The sequence below is a fragment of the Nyctereutes procyonoides genome, unplaced genomic scaffold (assembly GCF_905146905.1).
Source record: "Nyctereutes procyonoides isolate TBG_1078 unplaced genomic scaffold, NYPRO_anot_genome, whole genome shotgun sequence".
In the NCBI taxonomy this organism is placed as follows: domain Eukaryota; kingdom Metazoa; phylum Chordata; class Mammalia; order Carnivora; family Canidae; genus Nyctereutes; species Nyctereutes procyonoides.
The window spans coordinates 56,764,308-56,782,443 of NW_026575047.1; the positions used below are offsets into that span (position 1 = coordinate 56,764,308).

The following is an 18,136-nucleotide window of genomic DNA, read 5'->3' on the forward strand; positions in this document are numbered from 1 at the left end:
CTCCCATCAGGTGGTGGGGTCTATGTCCCTTCTTCTTCAATATGAGTGGCCTCTGTGATCTTTGAATCAAGAGTATGGTGCTGTGTGACTTAATGCTAGGTTATAAAAATGCCATGTACTTCCGCCTTGCTCTTTTAAGATACTCTTAGAATTTAGTCACCATATATTGAATAAGTCAGCCACCTGGTAAGGAAGCCAAGTGACCACATATAAAGGCAACATTTAAGTGTTCTAGATCTGAACTCTAGCTGAAGTTCTAACAGCCAGCATCAATCTCCAGATTTGTGAACCATCCTTCAGATAATTCTAGCCTCCAGTTATCAAGTTACACCAGTTATCAAGCCACTGTGACATACTTGAAGCCAAGACAAAGCTGTGCCTTCCAGTATGCACAAAGCACAGACTCATAAGCAAACTAAATGCTGATGTTTAAGGGTGATTTATTACACAGAAATAAATAACTGGAATAATATACTAAAATCAGTTAAATTCAATATACTAAAGTTATCTAATAATAAATTACTAAGCTTTAGTTAACAACATACATGCTGAAGTTAAGGATGAGGAATAATAATAACTGCAACTTACTTTGAAAAGCCTCTAAGAATTAAAACAAATAATGGACAGATACAACACAAAGAAAAATGTTAATTGTGGAATTATATTCTACAATTATTTCACACTTGAGTTGGAGTATTTTCCTAATAAAGTAATAAAGAAATTAAGGCATTTTCATGCTAATAAAACCTGAAAGTTTTCTGGCTCATGTATTTGCACTTCAAAAAATTTTAAATTCTTCAAGTAGAAGAGAAATAACACAAGATAGAAAACATCATCTACATAAAGAAAACTACACAAAGGAAAATAAAAATGGTAAAGATGAGCATAAATATCAAAAAAATGTTGATAAATCTGGTTTAATAACCTGTTTTTTTTTAATTTTTAAATTTCTTTACAAAACAACTGGTCATTTAAAAGAACTAATTAAAAAAATAAAAAATAAAAGAAATGATTACAGGGATGCCTGGGTGGCTCAGTGGTTGAGCTTCTGCCTTTGGCTCAGGGTGTGATCCTAGGGTTCTGGGATCAAGTACTGCATCAGGCTCCCTTTGCAGAGCCTGTTTTTCCCTCTGCCTATGTCTCTGCCTCTCTCTCTCTGGGTCTTTCATGAATAAATAAATAGAATTTTTAAAAATAAATAATTACAAGTAAGATTGTGGAATTTATAACTTACATAGAAGTAAAATATAAGACAACAATACCCAAAGGATGACAGAGGAGAGTAAACAAATTTATACTCTATTAGAATTCTCACAATATACTCTAAGAAGTATATTTCTGAAAATAGACTGATACAAATTAAGGGATATACTGTAAATACTAGTACAACCCCTGGGGGCAGAGAAAGTATAAGCTAATAGCAAAGATCAAACAGACTTCTATAAAAATGCTCAATCCAAAAGAAAACAGGAAAGAGGAGAAAAAAGAACGTAGATGGAATAGAAATGAACAGTAACTTGGTAGTCTTAAACCCAATCATGTAGTCAAGTATAATAAATGTAAATGGACTAAACACTCAGAAAGCAAGAAATTGTAAAAATCAAAAAGATGCAACTATACACAGTCTAAAAGAAACACTATACAGAGAAGTTGGAAAAGATGTAATATGTAAACATGAATCATCACAAGGAAGAGTGGTTATACTAATACCAGACGAAGTAAACCTTAGGACAATGAACATTAATAGAGGACCACAGAGATATTTCATAACAATAAAGAATCAATTCAAAGGTATCTAACAGTCCTAAATATGAATGCACATGACAGCTGGAGCTTCAAAATACATGAGACCAAATGGACAGTCCTGAAAGAAAAGATAACAAGTTCACAATTATGGTTGAAGTGTTCTTAGTAATTAATAAAATAATTGACCAAAAAAAAAAATCAGTAATGACACAGAAGAAATACATGTATCTAATAAAGCATTTGTATCCCGAAAAGAATGAGCAAAGTATCTGGGTACTCACAAAAGGTAATACGCAGATGGCCAATAAACACATGACAACTTCTCAACATCATTCATCAGGGAAATGTAAAAACTATGATACTTCACGCCCTTTAGTATGAAAATTATTTTTTAAAAAAAACAAAATAGGGAACCCTGGGTGGCACAGCGGTTTAGCGCCTGCCTTTGGCCCAGGCGCGATCCTGGAGACCCGGGATCGAATCCCACGTCGGGCTCCCGGTGCATGGAGCCTGCTTCTCCCTCTGCCTCTGTCTCTGCCTCTCTCTCTCTCTGTCATAAATAAATAAAAATTTTAAAAAATTTTTTGAAAAATAACAAAATATCAAGTGTTAGCAAAGATGTGGAGAAACTGGAATCTTTTTCTGATTGCTGGTAGGAACGTAAAATGGGTACACCTTACATGGAAAATGATACGCTGATTTCCCCCAAAAATTAAACAGAATTACCATATGACCAAGCAATATCATTCCTAGGTATATACCCAAGAACTAAACATACAAGAAGATCCAAGTGTCCAGTGAATGAATGGCTAAACAAAATGTGGTATTTTTACATAGAAGGAAATAATATTCAGCCTTAAAAGGGAGGAGGAGCTCCTGTGTGGCTTAGTGATTTGACCACCTGACTTGATTTCAGCTCAGGTGATGATCTCAGAGCCATGAGATAGATGGAGCCCAGCTCTGGGCTGGGAGTCTGATTTGCACCTTCCTCTCCCCTCTCCTCCTGCATTCATGCTCCCTCCCTCAAAAATAAATCAAACTTAAAAGAAAAATAGAAATTCTGATACATGCTATAACATGAGTGAGCCTTGAGAATATCACAGTAAGTGAAACAAGCCAGAAGCAAAAGGACAAATATTATATGATCACACTTATGTAAGTAGCTAGAACAGTCTAATTTTTAGAGACAGAAAGTAGAACAGTGGTCACCAGAGGCTGGAGAGAGGGGAAAGACAAGGAGGCAAGGGAGTGTTACTATTTGAATTTGGGATGATGAGAAAGTTCCAGACATAAGTAAGAGTGATGGCTGCAAAACAACATGCATGTATTTTATGCCACTGAACTGTACACTTAAAAATGGTTTAAAATGGTGGATTTTATGTTATGTGTATTTTACAGTTAAAGAAAAAGAAACTGCAATGGATTACACAACCATCAGAATGTCTGCCATTTGAGGATATCAAATGCTGACAAGGATTTGAAAGAACAGTGCTGGTGGGAATGCAAAATAGCATAACTATTTGGAAAATAATTCCTTATAAATTCAAACATAAACCTATATGATCTAATAATTCCAGTTTAAGTTGTTTACCCTGGATAAATGAAAGTATGTTCAAAGACACATGCAAAGAGTACCTTTTCTCACAACATCCTAGTGGTGGAAAAAATCTAAATGTTCACCAAATAAATAAGTAAACTGTGGCACAGCCACACTATATTTGAAAAAAAAAAAACTGATAAACACAAAATGGAGGAATCTCAAATATGTATTGAAGGAACAAAGCCAAACAAACAAAAAAAGAGTACATAACTTACCATATTATTTATATGCAATTCTAGAAAAGGGAAAACTAGCAAGCAGATCAATGGTTGCCCAGAGCAAAAAGGGAAGAATGAAAAAAAAAAATTTAAAAAAAAAAAAAAAAGGGAAGAATGACTACCAAAGTAACATTTTTGGGGAGTAACTCAAATGTTCTGTATCTTAACTGTGGTAGTTGTTACAGTATATACATGCATCAAAATACATAAAACTATATACTTAAAAAATGTATACATTATAGGATACAAATTATACTTCATTTTTTTAGTTTATAAAAGCGTGGCATTTTGGAGTTCCTGGGTGGTTGAGTTGGTTAAGCATACAATTCTTGGTTTTAGTTTAGGTCATGATCTCAGGGTCGTGGAATTGGGCCCCAAACTGGGCTACATGCTCAACAGAGTCTGCTTGCAATTCCTCTCCCTCTCCCTATGCTCCTCCACTACTCTAAAATAAATAATCTTTAAAAAAAATAGAATGAAATAAAAAGGCAGCATTTTAAATCAATGAGCAAAGGATCCCTCAAGTGGTCTAAAAAATTGGCTACCCAAGTGGAAAAAAAATGAAAGATAGGTATTTGTATACCATATCCAAAAACATCCCAAACGCATTCCAGATCTAAACTTATCACACCATATCCAAAAATTCACTTAGAACAGGTGACAGACCTAAATGTAGAACTAAAACTAAAAAGTCTTAGAGAAAACAGACATAAACCTTTATGACCTCAGATTAGGTAATGGTTTCTTAACACCAAAGGCAACAAAAGAAAAATTTGTAAGTTGGACTTCATCAAAAATTAAAACTTGGGTGCTTCATGGAAACAATCATGAAAGTGAAAAGACAGCCTATAGCATGAAGAGAAATAGTTGGAAATCATCTATCTGATAAGGGACTTGCATCTGAACATATAAAAAATGCTTAAAGCCCAGTAAAAAGAAAAAATGACCCAATTAAAACACAGGAAAGGATATGAGTAGATCTTCTCCAAAGAGGGCCAATCAGCACATGAAATGTTATCATTAATCATTAAGCAAATGCAAATCAAAACCACAAAGAGAAACCTTCACACACAAAAATTACTAAAATAGAGACAATCATCTTTGGCATGTAAGTAGAGCTATCAGAAAGAACCTTCATACATTACTGATGCAACTGTAAAATGATGCAGTCACTTTGGAGGATTTTGGTAGCTCTTCAAAATATTAAACATAGATATCTCATGACCCAGCAGTTTCTCTAGATATATATACCAAAGAGAGCTGAACATATATGTTCACACAAAAGTCTGTATATGAATGTTTATAGCAATGTGATTCATACGAAAAAAGACACAATCCAAATAGATTTATCAACTGATGGCTGAACAGTTCGCACATTCATAGTATAATACTATTCAGCCATTAAAAAAAAGTTAAAAATACTATGCAAAAAGAAACCATACACAAAAGGGGCTCGTATTTCATGATTTCTTGTATATGAAATGTCTAGAACAGGCAAATTCATAGAAAGCATGCAGATTAGAGTTTGTAAGAGGCTGGAGGACAAGGGAATAGGGAATGACTACTAACTGGTACAGGGTTTCTTTTGGGGATGATGAAAATGTTCTATTAGTGGTAGTAGATACACTAAAACCCAAATATACTGAATATACTACAACCCAAATATACTAAAACTGAAATGTATGCTTTAAAAGGGTGAATCTGGGATGGCTGGGTGGCTCAGCTGTTGAGTGTTTGCCTTTGGCTCAGGGTGTGGTCCTGGGGTCCCGGGATCAAGTCCCATGTCAGGCTCCCTGCATTGAGCCTGCTTCTCCCTCTGCCTGTATCTCTGCCTCTCTCTCTCATGAATAAATAAAATCTGTATAAAAAATAAAGGGTGAATCTTATGGTTATGTGAATTATATCTCAATAAAGTTAGAAACTGTAAAAACTACAGTGTTTTGTTGTTGTTTTTTTTTTTTTTAATTTCTCAAGAAAGGATAAAAGCTGCATGTACCTATAGTTACGGATATACTTGTTTGGTATTTGCCAGGCAATTTTATGTTTTTCCACACTTACATTGAACAACTGTTATGTTTTAGAATTAGCTAAGAAAGGGAGAGGAAACGTTCATTTATTTTTGTACTTAAAAATATACACCTATCTACCTGTACTTCCTCAGTCGAAAATAATTCTACACACCAATATGGGGGGAGGGGGACAACCAACCAGGAAATAAAGGAGGCTCTCTGGAAATATGAAAATGTTGGAATTTTTGGTTTTATGATTTATAGGAATAATCTAATACTTAAAATTGAGAGTGTGCTGCAAATCTAGGTTGTACAATCAGTTATACATAGGAGAACTCTGGGATCACAATCACTGTGCACTGGAAAAGAACTGAACTCTCTAAAATAACTGGTCTGCCCTCCCTCTGGGTTCTGTGAACATTTTAGAAATTAATTAAATTATGCTTATTTACCTATCTGAATAACTATAGAAAGCAGACTCATGATAGGTCAATAATGTTATTTTCCCCCAATAAGGTTATCTTTACACACTTATTTTATCACATGATTACCAGCAGTGAGCATATCTTATCTAAGTGTAGATCAAGTGTCATCTACAGAGATCCTTTAGAAATTCTAAGTCACCAGAATTATTTCAATTTCCTAGTTTTAATGATAAATCACTCATTCTAGTCAACTATTCTATGAACTGAAAATAGAAGCAAATGTGCCATGTAGTCCCAAGGGCTTGCTACCGTGAAATTTTCCCCTGGGTTCTTTTTGCACGATAGTTCGAGTTCAATCTTATATAGTGCCTAACCTAAAATTACACCCCGAATTATGCTAGCTTTCAGCCTGTGTTATACACGCAAGCACGTGCGCGCGCACACATACACACACACACAAAGATGTATAGTACAAGATACTAAAATAACTAAAGGTAGGTGGGTTTTCCTTGAAATAATCATGAACACATACTTGCAGATTTATTTTATTTCACCTGTGTATCAAACTCATAAAATCTGACTTAAGGATAACAAAAGACCACTGGCTTCTAATTTAACTTCAAACTGCTTTTAAGAAAACTTACCACATATAATTTTAAGTGAACTAAACTGCTTCTATTAAAAACAGAAAATTGTTGTTCTAAAGACCAGCCACACTTGAAGGACATAAATAGTAAAAATTGAGGGCATTTAATTTTCTATTAATGTGCAGTAAAATACCTCAAAGTAGTTTCATTCTTTTGATTAGCTACCAACTGGCGTAATATTTCTAGAACAATCAGTACACGAACATTCATTCATTCACCCAACACTCACAAATGCTTGAAATTGCACATTAAAAAAAAGAGAGGGAACAACTCGCTGGCTCAGTAAGGTGGAACACCGACTCTTGATCTTGGGGTTGTGGGAGCCCCATATTTGGTTTAAAGATTACTGTAAAAAAATCATTTAAATAGAGAACCATTTACTTTTCTCATACAATCAACTCAATAGTAAAGAAATTACATAATTGCAGTTGAAATTATGTACTTAGAAAAAGCAGGATTCAATAACAGCATAATACAAGGAAGCACTAAAACCAGTGAGTACAAGAGGATTCTTCAGAGAAGGCTTCCCTGAGTAATACTATGGAATATTTAGCAGTATTCCCTGAGACCTAAAGGATGGGTGAAATTTGTTGCCCAAATGTGCAGTGGCAAAGGGTTTGGCAAAGAAACAGGTTGGACAGCTCAAAACACTGAAAAGGTCAGTACTGTTGGATGGTTCTGTTCAATAGGGAGTGTGGAGAAAGGTAAGGCTGAAGAAGTAGAAAATCTAGATCACGTGGGACTTTGTTAACTAATAATGGTTTTTGAATTTTACTCTAAAAGCAATGGCAAGTCAAAGAAAAACTTTAAATAGAAAGTAACAAGGTTAGAATTATATTTTTAAAAGATCACTTGAAAAGACAGAATTGTAATTTGTTCACAATAATCCAAAAGAATTAAAAACTATTAGAAATGATGGAGTTCATCCAAATTGATGGATACAAAATCAATACCAGCAACAACCAAATGTTATTAAAAGAAGATGCTATTTAAATGTAAAAACATTAATCAAATATCTAAGAACAAACATAAGATATGTGTAAAAGGCACTTATGTAGAAAAATGCAAAATACAGAAGAATCAAATAAATAACAAAATGAACCACATCAATTCTCAATATATATTCAATGCAATTCCAAATAATATCTCCAAAGGAATCTGATAAACCAGTTTTAAATGATTATGAAAGAATGAAAGTCTAAGAGCCAGGATAGTTCTGAAAATTAATAAAAGAGAGGCCTATATTCTCAGATTTCAAAGCTTAATATAAACCTATTTGAAATGAAACAATGTAGTACTGGTGTTTTAAAGAAAAAGACCAAAAAAATTTTAAAAAGCAAAAAAAGAAACTAAAACCCAAGTACATGGCAGGTGATACAGGTGACCAAAAAAAAAAAAAAAAAAGAGGGAAGAATTCAATATTTAATGTTGGAACTAGCTTATCATATGAAAAAAAATCTGATTTCTGACTCCCTCCCACATGGACCTAAATGAAAAAAAGAAAAAAAAAAAAAAAAACTCACAAGAACACAAAATCCCAGGCAGCCCCGGTGGCACAGTGGTTTAGCGCCGCCTGCAGCCCAGGGCGTGATCCTGGAGACCCCGGGATCAAGTCCCACGTCAGGTTCCCTGCATGGAGCCTGCTTCTCCCTCTGCCTCTGTCTCTGCCTGTCTCTCTGTGTCTCTATGAATAAACAAAATATCTTAAAAAAGAAAAAACCCACAAAATCCCAAATAACATGAACCTCTCAACCCCTAGGAGACAATATAAAAGAGGATTTTAACAAAAAATACAAATCATAAAGGAAAAGACTCATGATTTCAACAGTGAAACTTGAGATTCTATATCCCAAAAGAGAATACCATAATGGGCAAAAAGCAATATTTTATTCTGTAAATTTTCATGGCTGCACTGCAAAATAAGAAGGTTGTATGAGATGATCCTCAAGGTCCCTTACAACAAATATACTGTATGAAAATGGCTCATTCTTTTAAAACAATTCTTTAATTTACAAAACTTAAAAGATACCAAAAATAATAAAATTCATATCCATTTACCCACAATTTTCACCATTTAGTGCAAATTAAAGTGAGGTAGGAAAAAAAAAGGTATTTCACAGCCATCAAATTTGCAAAAATTTTAAAATAGGACAATCCCAAGTATGGGCTAGGATGCTGGAAAACAAAATACACATATATTGGTAAAGTATACACTGGCGTATTGATTTTATTGAAGAATTTAAAAATATCTAATAAAGTAAAAGTTGTTCACAACCTATTCCCAGGCAATTTCACTTTAATGAGTCTGCCCAATATCTCAACCAAAAAAATGTGTAAACGCAATCACTGCAGCATTTTTTATAACAAAAAGGGAAATAACTCAAAATATCCATCAATAGTGAAATACATTTTATATAGCCATACAATGGAGTACCATATGGCAAACTGAATAAACTAGACACACATCCACCTATATATATATATATATATATATATATATATATAATCTCAAAAAAAATTTTTTAAAGGAATCTGATGAAAGATTCTGTACAATACAGTACCATTTGTAAAAATTTAAAACAGAACATCTATCACTTATGGATACTCGTACAAGGGTACAGTAAAAGTATAAACAATATGATGTATACTCAACCTCAGGATTGTTATTATCTAAGTAGAAAGAGGGTAATAGGACTGGGAAAGATTAGGACGATGTTGCTGTTAAGTGAATACATAAGACTGCATTTACTTCTCAAAAATCGAAAGTGGAAGAATTCAGTTCTGAATGGAATGAATATTTCCTATATTACTTACTGTATGTGTTAAGTATAATAATTAAAACATATATTCAAAGAGAAAAAATGAATATAGTATCTAAACTGAAAGTTACCTTTGAGATCATCTAACCCAATCTACTCTTATTAAAGGAAGATATCGAGATAAGAACATAAAATAAATACTATTGTAGTCATGGCAGTTTTAAACACATGCTACATGTCTAAAATAGCACTTAGGGGAATTAAATCTTGATCACTTAAGAGACACTTGTAAGGTAGGGATAAGCCTCAATTTCTCAAAGTCTGATGTCAGCTAGAATTACGGAGAACACAAACATACCCTTCCTACTAGGAAAGCCTTGTCAAAGTCAGCACAGGCAGAGGCAGTAAAGTGGGGCCATAACATAGATAGGTCTTTGGCCCATTATCTAGGCTGACCCCTAGTCCTGTATCTACTTAAAATTAATTAAAGTTCTGAAGCCTAGAGGATTTTGTTCCTGACCATTCTTTCTTAGTTCATCAACCCACAGTAGATATCTAAAAGTAGTCCTGAACTCATCAAGCACCTACAAATATATAAAACTATACATGAAAAGAAAAAAAGGAGACAGGCAGCAAATGTTTATTGTTCTCCTAGAATCTTCAATCCAAGAGGAAAGAAAAGATTTAATTTCAGTTGAGATAAGTGACTTACCTATTTTCCAGTTGAGATCCAACTATTTTTAAGTTCACCCTTCCTTGCCTTTCATCTAGCCCACAAGTTGTAAGAAGAATTTTAGGAGCGAACTGACTCCCTTCTAAAGTTAAATGAGACCAGTTAGACTTTTTCATGTTGATAATTTGAAATACAGTACTCTGGGCAGTAAAGAAATATACAATAATATCTGAAATGCAGAAATCTAGTTTTATGTATTTAAAACTAAAGTTAGCTTGGTTTTTCTAATATATTTCCTTAAGCATTCATATTTCAATACTATTCTCCACTTTTTAAGCATTTCCATTCTGTCAAGCACAATGTATCCCTACCTTACCTACCAAACTTTATCCATTTAATTTCCTACTTTCCCTCTCTGTTTTTTTAAATATATTTAATGTGTCCTAGTCCATTTCAGGCTGCTAAAACAAAATACCACAGACTGGGTGGCTTATAAACAAACTTCTTTCTCAAATTCCTAGGGCCTAAGAAACTGGCAAATTCAGTATCTGACAAGAACCACCTTCCCGGTTTACAGACAGCTAGCTGTCTGTCTGCTGGCTGGGTCCTCATACGGCGGAAGAGGGAACTCTGAAATCTTTTATAAGGCACTAATCCCATTCAAGAAGACTCTACTCTCATGATCTCACTTCCAAAAGGCCTCACCACCTAATACCATTTAAATGGGTGTTACAATACCAACATATTAAATTTTGGAAGGACATTATCTTTCAGTCTATAGTAATATGTCACAGATATAGAAAAATGTGTAAGAAATTGAATATGAATGAAACAGCTTAAGTAATTAGGGAAACTTTCATTTCTTAGAAGTTTTAAATTTAGAATATCTTAAACAGCATAGTTTCTATCATCAACATGGAATATAATGCAATGTCAGCTCACTTCAGAAAACTACAAGAGGGGATGCCTGGGTGGCTCAGTGGCTGAGCATCTGCCTTCTGCTCAGGGCATGATCCCAGAGTCCTGGGATCGAGTCCCATCAGGCTCCCTGCATGGAGCCTGCTTCTCCTCTCTCTTCCTATGTCTCTGTCTCTCTCTGTGTATCTTGTGAATAAATAAATAAAATCTAAAAAAAAAAAAAAAGAAAAAGAAAAAGAAAAAAGAAAAGTATAAAAGAAAAATGTTACCCAATTACTCTTTGTGTGAAATAGATCAGTATACATATCACATACAACAGGTGCTCGAAAGATTATATTTTTCCCCAAACAAAAACTTTATTTAACAAAGGTAAATAATCAACATCCTTATTTACGGCACATTATAAGGTTATCAATATTGGCACATATACACACACAGAAGCACAATAAATAGAATCCATAAGAAAAAATACTAAAATAATTAATAAGCTGGAAATACTCATGTTTCTCCCTATGACCCCATTACCTTTATAGAGAAAACATTGGTGGGCATTTCATCCTTTCCCTTCCAAGGAAAAGGATTATGTTTTACATCTGACAAGAGAAAGGAAGTATTTGTTGGCAGCACGAAGAAAACTCCCATAGTGGTATCTACAGTGCTAGAAGTATCATCTCAGAAGAAAATGAGTAACACCAGTTTTAAAGATGGAGCTAAAGAGTACAAGAGACAAAATGTGACATTTATCCATATTGAATGGTAGATACATGATTGTTACATTATTCTCTGTACTGTCTGCATATTTAATTCAGAGGAAAAATTCAGAATTTATTCTGAATTACAAAGAATATAAAAGTAAATATATTAGGATAGTGGTTACAGGCCACAAAAACAATTCTAACACTATCCTCTCACATCCAAGAATAGAAGTCTATTATATTAGAAGCTTGAAATGGATAAGATATCCCTCTTGATACAAGAAGTCATCACATTGCATTAGCAACAAAGAGTTACAAGCCTGCATACTGCAGAGACAGGTCAATTTTTTTTTCGTTTTATTTCTGTAATATAAAAGGATCTGTGCTTGACTAACCTCAACTAACCTGGAAGAGTATAGAAAGTCAACTTCTGTAACACACTTAACTGTTAAGAGTCACATTAAGCTCCATACTGGCCAAGGAGTTTCATTTAAGGAACATTTTATCCTATTTGTTTAATAAGTGTTGAGGGATCAAATGCAACTTCCATGCTTGTATTTATGGTATAGATGCTGACTTTAATAAAGTCTTATATAGGATTTTTTTCTATGATCCAATGTGATGTCTTGTAGATTCCAGCAGACTTCCTAGGTTTGAACTTCAGGAATAATCTTACCAAGTAAGAATCTATGTCAACCTTATGATTCACCTGCCATTTATCAAATTAACAAGAGGTCAAGAAGTAAAGGTAATTACAGAAGGAATTTGACTAAGGATTAATGATACCAAATAGTGCATCAACAATTTTTTTTAAAGATTTTATTTATTTATTCATGAGAGACATAGAGAGAGAGAGAGAGGCAGAGACACAGGCAGAGGGAGAAGCAGGCTCCATGTGGGGAGCCTGACGTGACGTGGGACTCAACCCCAGGTCTCCAGGATCACGCCCCGGGCTGAAGGCGCACTAAACCACTGAGCCACCCAGGCTGCCCCCGCATCGCTAATTATTAAGATCTATTGTTTATTTCAAATGTAGTTAACAAATGTAAAATAAATTCACGCACTAAATATTTCCCAAAATAATACTTCTGGAAGTATGAAAAGTTTAAAAATGTTTATAGAGAAAAGCATGTAAATATACCAAGGTTCCAATCATGTGTTTACCACCAACCAACTTGGTTTTCTTGGGCAAGTCACTAAATCATGTATAAGGTCACTTTATACAGTATTATTCCAATGTTTGAGAATGACCACATCTGAAAAACAATCCTTTGAAACAGACAAAGCAAGTATCACCTTATTTAACAGAAGTTAACAGAACATAGGCTTTGAAAGATAAATGACCTGCTAGGGACCAGATAGGAAGCTAGATGGGAAGGATGAACCCATGATCTTCTGACACCAAAGTAAGTGCTTCTTCCTCCACATCAGTGGTTCTTGGTGGCTTTTGTTCACTGAACCTGTTGAGACTCTGAAACTTAAAATTTATATATAATTTAGGGAGTTCACAGTCATGAAGCTTAGAATCAAACAGTAACAACTGTCAGCTAAATCTCATTTGCAAACAGCAATATTACCAAAAAAAAAGTATTAGTTTTATTTCATTCTCAGATTGGCCTTAAACTTAAAAAAACTTTAACTTATTATCCATAATGGTGTTTACTTATTAAAGATAACTTAGATAAAAGCACACTATAGGTAACATTTCTGAGAGTAAATGAAAATGAAAGCTGGTATAAATATTTATTATTTATAAATATGTATTTATGTATTTAAGTCATGACATTATATAGCACCTTTAAATATTTTAAACACCTGTTCCATACACAAGATATGTTTGTACATTAACATCCTTTCTATTTACTGTAGTTTCAATTGACTTCCTTTATTAGAAGAAAAAGCCCCATTTCCTGCATTGTTATGCTCAGAGAAGGCCAAAGGTGACATCTTATGAAGTCTGTCTTCCAATAATAGTGTAGAAAACACTCAAATAGAAGCAAACTACTCCCATTAGGTAGGAGAGAACATGTGCCCCTGTGTACAAAGAGTCCTGAACTCTAGTCCAGAAACTCAGACTGTGGTTCTAGCTCTGCTACCTGGGTGGCCTTGAAAAATCATTTTAAAGCTTTGCAGTTCAAGTTCTTCAGGTGTAAAACGGGAGTGCCTGGCCTCAAGGACAGTCCTACTCACCTTTGAAACTTCTATAAATCTAGAACCAGAAGACAATCACCCCAGAAAAATATCAAAGTCTTTATGGACTACCAAAGTAAATTTCATACACACACACATACACACACACACACACACACACACACACACTGTGCCCGATTTTGGGTTATGGAGTAGGACCAAGGTATAAAGACATATAAAGTATATCACATGTGCCAAATAGTTGTATAAAAGCGTAAAACAATATTCTTTAGAATAGCAGCTGCAGGCAGGAAGTGTTGGGTCCACAGAACTGCCCTATGACCGAAAGCACAGATGAGGCTCCCTTGTGTGATAGACTTCACAAAACATGGTGTTAAGTGGAGAAAGTCCTCTAGACTATAAGCCTCCAAAGGACAAACACACAGTTTCCTGTCTTTGTAGCTCCTACACCTAACCCTCACAGCAGTCACAGTAGGTACCCAATAACGTTAGCTATTTACTGTAACTAATTCATCCATACTCTGGCAACACACTTTCTAGTAAACACTAGAAGTCCCTGCCCTTAAAGGGAATTCATAGGTAGTGAGAATGAAAATAATGTAAAAGATAACATGGTAAGAGTTCACTGTGTGTAAGGTGAGAATAATATTAAGAACAATAAAAAAAACGGCGTTTCAGGAAGACTTCAAATGATAATACTTATTGAGGGCTGAAATGTCAGACATTTTACAAACTCTAATCCTTGAAACTGAGTTAGTTTCACCACCCCATTTTACAGATGACGAAACTGCAGCTCACCAAGACTAAGTAACTAAGATCAAACAAGTAAGGTTGAGCCCAGAACTAAAAATGGAATCTAATTCCAAAGCTATCTTCCCTGTATACACTATAATGTCTGAATTTATCTTTTCATTTGCAGTGGGGGCAGAGCAGGGAATGTCAAAATCAGCCAAAACTCTGTTATCCCGAATTATCCTAAAAAGAGAAAATTTGTCTTCACTCATAAAAAATCAAAAAACTAATTTCTTAACAGATACCTATATACTTAATGTAATGTCCCTGTTTTGACCGATACTAGTTTAGCTATAAACAAAAATGTGCCACATGACAAGAACATAACCAATAATCATTTAAGAAAATAAACATCTGTAAATATTTCAAGTGTTTGGGTTGAAAAATTTAGATATGATGCATAGTTTTGGATTATTCCACTGACTGCTTATTTGAAATGGCAAATCATTTCAGATGTGTGGGGTGATTTTTTTTTTTTTCTTTTTTGGACAGGAGAGAGGAATACCACTTTAAAAATGATCTAAAGTTTAAGAAATACAACTGATTAAATGTTAAAATCCAATTTTAAATACCCAATAAACCTTATTACATGAGCTGGGCAAGTGAGATGAGAATATGTCTTCCTCACACTTCTAATAAGCATACTTAAGAAGGTATTTTTTAAGCCATGAAAAAAAAATGTACAATTTCAGAGAAGTAAAACAAAAACAGCTTACAAAACCCCTGAAAAGGAACCAAAACATTGTAATATTGTAATTTACTCTGTAAAGTCCTCAAGAACTAGGCAATGTCCAGACAACAGTGTACATAATACTTAGAATACTTGGTAATATATATTAATACAAGACTTCCTTAGTTTCCAATCCCATTCTCGTAAGGAGATCATTATTTCTTGAATTTATTTCTTGCTTTTGTTGTCATGATTATTAGTTTCTTTAAACGGCTTCAGGTTCATTCTTTGGTCTTATCAGCATCATTGTGAATATTGTATTCATTTTATTACAAATGTGATAACCCGATTTATAAGCACTATCTACCTCTAAAATTATTTCTATATACATCATGACAAAATCATATTTTTATCTTTCTAAATTCTAAATTTTTACATGGCTTACACAATAATCTGAGTACTTATTAGTCAGAGATTATGAATAAACATTTCTTATCCTTCTTGTCTAATTCACTCAAGATATTTACTGGGTATCCACAGTGACTCTGACAGGTAACTTTTTAACAGTCTTACTTCCAAACTCTAGGTCCTTTCCATTTCAGGCCCTTTTCTTCCCCCAGAATATTCTGGAATAATTTCCTGCTTCTTTCAATATTGCAGGCAGTGGAATTCTCCAAAATTATGGGTCATATCCATATTCCCCCTCATATTTACGGAGGGTAACTATGGACTGTAAATCCCGTATTACTATTCTTTTACATTTCAACAGCACCCTAGCCACTTAATAAATAGAATGCCAGACAGATTTAGTAATATTTCTATTTCAGTATGCCCATTGGTCGTTTTTAAAAATTCAGAGACTAAATTATCTTTGAAGGAGTCTAAGTCTACATTAAAATCATTTCTAACAGTTTTATTGACTAAAGCATTTGCCACGTTCAATTCTCACTTTACCAACAAAACCTCCACGCCATGACGAAGATAGAGTCCTTTTCATTTTCTCAACTGAAAAGGGAAAGTAAAAGATGCCAACTGTTTGCAGGTTTGCATTTAAGGGAATTTCTGGCAAACCCGGTAACTCACGTTTAACATGAAAACGCGGATAATCCGTGGACGCGACCCGGGGCTTGATTTCCCACTTCATCCGCCCTCCCCCCCCCAACCCCGCCCCCGCCACCGTCCACCCCCAAATCCCAACCCACCGCAGCGCCAGGCTCAGCATTTTTCACCCACCGGGCCGAGCCCTCAAGAAAAACTCTCCCCTCGGGAGGAGAGGGCCGGCCCTACCAGCCCGGGTCCGGCCTGCTCCGCGAGCCCTTCCACCGAGGCCAACTCTCGACGCCCTGCACGCCCCGCCCCGGGCCCGCTCGCGTCCCCTCCGGCCACACCACCCTCCCTCCGGCCCTCGGCCAGGACTGACAGTTACGGAGGCCGCCGCCGCCGCCGCCGCCGCCGCCGCCGCCGCCACCAGAGGCCTAGTCCTGGCAGCAGCCCCCCTCCCCCGGCCCCTACCGCCGCGCGGTCCGGGAGCCTCCCACCCTCCCTCCCAGGCCCCGGAAGGCGGCTCGGCGACACAGACCACGTCGGGAACGGCCCCCGGCCACACTGACCTGCGGTCGCCCCCGCGCCCGGGCCGTGGCCCTCGCAGCCGCGGCTGCCTCACTGGTCGCAGTAGCCTTCGCTCGCCGCCTCCGCCCGCCACCGCCTCGTTCCCTGTCACTGCCGCCACCGCCGGGGCTCATGCGGGACCCGCGCTTCCTTCTCCGGAGACGGAGGCCGGGAAAGGGGGCGCCGGGGCCGCAAGAGACCCCGAGGCTCGCCGCCAGCCGCCGCCTGTCCGCGCCGGGGAGCTGCGGGGCCCGCCGAGCCGGGTTTGGGCTGCGGACTGCTCCGAGCGCGACCCCGAGACGCGCCGAGGGAGGCGCCGCCGCCCGCTGCCCGAAGCGTTGGGTCCGCAAAGATGAAGCCCAAGTCCGAGGCGGCGGCGGAAGGCGAGCGCGCAGGCCGGCGGATGGCTAAGTGGCAGCGGGGTGCGTGAGCGGGAGGAAGGCGGTGTGTCGAGGTTCCGGCGAAGGGGATTCAGGCTCTGTCGTCTACTGCCAGTCACCCCGAACCCAGCGCCACCATCTTGGAAAAAAACGCGGATCTCGCGGCCGCAGCGCAAGCCGGGAGGACTGGCTGGGCGGGCCGAGTATCCCAGCAGGCAGCGCGCGCCGCCCGGCCGGGCGAGAGCTCCGGGCCGGGACGCTGCGACGTGAGGCGGGGCTGGGGTGCGCGCGGGCGGGCGCAGCGCTGTGCCCCGCCCTCTCACGCCGGCTCTGCCCCCTGCCTTCTTGCCGTCGTCGCCCGCGCAGGGCCTGCTGGGAAGGGGAAGTGGCTCAGGGCTCCCTGGAGTCCTACCAGGGCTGGTCGCCATCTTGGGACGAGGCAGAGGAGTTCGCGTTTCCATGGAGCCACCTCTGTCTGTGGTGGCTCTACCCCCGCGGAAAGAAGGGGGTAACGCCGGGAGCCCCCTGGAGCCCCTGGGAGGGCTGGACGGCCCCCTGGTATACCCAAGTCCAGGGACGTGCTAGGACATAAACGCTCCCGATGTTAACCGGGATGGGTCCGCCGGGGGGCGGGGGCTGTGATGGCTTCCAGCCCCGCATAGCGGGGCCGACGCCTCCGGACGCCGGGCCTTCGATCTCAGCCCTTTCCCGTCAGGCGACCTGTGTAGGTCCTGCAGAGGTACCCCGAGAGCGTGAGCCACCTTCAGGGGACAAGGTCATCTGCTTGGGCCTCCCGCCGACACAATGTCATCACTGTAGTAGAAGGTGAAAGCCCATCCCTTGGC

General features: G+C 37.8%; 1 protein-coding gene across 7 annotated transcripts in view; it reads right to left on the reverse strand.

Annotated features, from left to right (window-relative positions):
• The window catches only part of UBE3A (ubiquitin protein ligase E3A), a 99,082-nt gene extending 82,053 nt beyond the window's left edge, over positions 1–17,029 (reverse strand). For 5 of the 7 annotated variants that reach the window (XM_055326082.1, XM_055326081.1, XM_055326079.1 and 2 more), the window contains exon 1: positions 16,914–17,029. The gene's annotated coding sequence lies outside the window, so the exon portion shown is untranslated. The remainder of the gene's footprint in view (positions 1–16,913) is intronic. The other 2 variants (XM_055326084.1, XM_055326085.1) reach the window with 2 other exon arrangements.
• Between the last annotated feature and the right edge of the window lie 1,107 nt (positions 17,030–18,136).